At 42.9% G+C, this 3,063-nt stretch overlaps 1 pseudogene; it reads right to left on the reverse strand.

The window, feature by feature from the left end:
* Window positions 1-500: 500 nt before the first annotated feature.
* LOC110740812 lies at window positions 501-2,792 on the reverse strand (annotated as a pseudogene).
* Between the last annotated feature and the right edge of the window lie 271 nt (window positions 2,793-3,063).

Genomic DNA, 3,063 nt, shown 5'->3' on the forward strand with positions numbered 1-3,063 from the left:
GCAAATAATGCTGCTATGGACATTTGTATATAGATCCTTTGTCTATATTCTTATTATAATGACATTTTATTCCTTTCTCCTTTCATGTTGCACTCCAAGTCCAATTTTCCTTTTTTTTTTTTTCACATCTGCAACATATTTATTTTTCAAAGGAATGCATTTTGAGGGAAAATAACATGGGGCAGAGATATGGAATAGAAAATAAATACAAGGCCAGGTGCGGTGCTCACGCCTGTAATCCCAGCACTCTGGGAGCCCAAGTCAGGCAAATCACTTGAGGCCAGGAGTTCAAGACCAGCCTGGGCAACATGGGGAAACCCCGTCTCCACTAAAAATACAAAAATTAGCCAGGTGTAGTGGCGGGTGCCTGTAATCCCAGCTACTCAGGAGGCTGAGGTAGGAGAATCACTTGAACCCAGGAGACAGAGATTGCAGAGAGCTGAGATCGTGCCACTGCACACTCCAGACTAGGTGACAGAGCAGAACTCTATCTCAAAAAAAAAAAAAAAAAAAAAAAAAGAAAAGAAATACAAATGTAGGTGGTTTTGCTAATTGTTTTATAACCATAACAAACTAGTTCAGTGACTGCCTTGTGTAAAACACAATGAAGGTTCCAAGATCAAGGCTAAAAATTTCAGTCTCTGGTTTTTGGGACTTAGGGTGCAGTCCTTGATTTTGGATGGATCACTGGGTGTGTGGCACAGTCCATGCTTTTAACCAGATTTGAATAGAAGAGTGGCCACTTGGCCCAGGTGGAAGCAGATGAAGCATTTGGTTTCACGTGTCACATAACTCCTGAAGTTCCTCCCCATGATGCAAGTCACGTGGGATTGGGCTTCTTGTCAAATTCCTTCTTGATATGAGCTGGAATGTCCTTCTGTGTATTCTATTTCTCTAGCGCCCGAGTAGTGCACTCCACCAACTCCTATTGCATCTCTTCCAAGATGTCAGCATTTTTTATCAAAGCCTTTAGGTTGCACATGGTTACCTAGGGAGCAAGCAACCCTCCTACCTCGGCCTCCCAAAGTGCTGTGATTACAGTCATGAGCCACCATGCTCAGCCATGTCTGGAGGTATCTAGGTGCAGAACAACCATGTCATGGTTGAAATGCCACTGGAAGCACATTCCCTAGAGGCAAATGTGGCATGCAGAATATTCTATATTATTTCTGGGACAGCTACCTTGACATCCATCTTTTATGATAACCCTATGGTCTTAGATGATTCCAGCATATGGGGCAGTATGTGCAGAGTAGGTAGGTATTTCTTCAACAAATGTTTGTTGGTGTATTAGTCCATTCTCACACTGCTAATAAAGACATACCTGAGACTGGGTAATTTACAAAGGAAAGAGGTTTAATTGACTCTCAGTTCAGTTTGGCTGGGAAGGCCTCAGCAAACTTATAATCATGGCAGAAGGGGAAGCAAACACGTCCTTCCTCACATGGCGGTGGGGAGAAGAAGAATGAGTGCCTAGTGAAGGGGGAAACCCCTTATGAAACCATCAGATCTTGTGAGAACTAAATATCATGAGAACAGATAGGGGAAATGGCCCCCATGATTTAATTATCTCTACCTGGTCCCTCCCACAACACATGGGGATTATGGGAACTAAAATTAAAGATTAAATTTGGGTGGGGACAAAGCCAAACTATATCAGTTGGTTACAAGTCAATATGCCACACACTTAGGCAGAGAGCTGCATATTTAGCATTTACACTGTACAGTGGATGCCTTCTCCTTGGGCATGATGGTTTCTCTTGGTCCAACTGGACCTTAACACTTGCTGGCATTAGATTAAGTGGATAGGATGGGGACTGCCCTGATGCCAGATTCTTAGAAACAAGACTCACAGTTTCATCTCATCCCATGTCATTTGTGCTCTCAGCCTTCCATGATTTTGAGACGTTAACTCTATGCTATCTAGAACTTGTGGCCATCCGTATGATTTATATTTCATTGCAGACTTTTACTTTACAAGAATTTACATGGGCCTTGAGGGAACACAAAAAGCAAATAACCGTTCTTTTTTTTGTTTGTTTTCTAACATTGTATAATGAATCTGCACATCCCATAACTTTTTTTTCCTATTCCACAAAAAGTTTATTGTCACAATATGCCTCAAATCCTGGAAGCCCAGGGGATAGCAGAGCTCATGTGGAAAGATGTTCTACTTTCCACTGTTGTTCATTTTCCATCATCTTCAACCCTTCCCCATTCAGGCTCAATGTCTGATTGGCTAGAACTCTGTCTTGGACACCCCCTAGCTGCCATCAGGGCTGAGACGTCAAGTGGAAGGCAGCACTGGTGAAGGGGATTGGAAGCAGTCTTTCTCCAATGGTGCTAACTGTCCACCAAACTTGCTTTTGGGTGAAATAAGGGTCACACATAAAATAAGGATTTATGCCTATCTTGATTGATTTCATCTTAGCCCTTCCCCCAAAATATGGAACTTGAAGTAGAGATATTTAAGTAAGTAATAGATTGATTTTACCATCAGAGATGGCTCTTTCAAGCATGGTGTCCATCTTAGAGTCTTAAGGCTGCTACTTTTGAATTCAGACTCACTCATATTGTTATTACCCCATCCATAGCCCCAAACCCTTACTCCACGGATCAATTCAAGAATGCATTTGAGAGCAAGTAACAGAAAAGCCAACTATGCCTTAAACAGATGGGAGCCATTCTTCTTATATAATGAAGAGTCTGGAGGGAGGTGATTGGTGTGGATTAAATAGCTTGTTTGTCTTTGTGATTCTTTTGGTTGTTGTTGTTGTTGTTTGAGACAGAGTCTCGCTCTGTTGCCCAGGCTGGAGTGCAGTGGCACGATCTTGGCTCACTGCAACCTCTGCCTCCCAGGTTCAAGTGATTCTCAAGCCTCAGCTTCCAGAGTAGCTGGGACTACAAATGTGCACCACCACGCCTTGCTAATTTTTGTATTTTTAGTAGAGATGAGGCTTCACCATGGTGGACAAGATGGTCTCAAACTCCTGACCTCAAGTGATCCACCCATCTTGGCCTCCCAAAGTGTTGGGATTGCAGGCATAACCCACTATGCCCAGC

Source organism: Papio anubis, chromosome 9 (assembly GCF_008728515.1).
Source record: "Papio anubis isolate 15944 chromosome 9, Panubis1.0, whole genome shotgun sequence".
NCBI classification, from domain to species: Eukaryota; Metazoa; Chordata; class Mammalia; order Primates; family Cercopithecidae; genus Papio; species Papio anubis.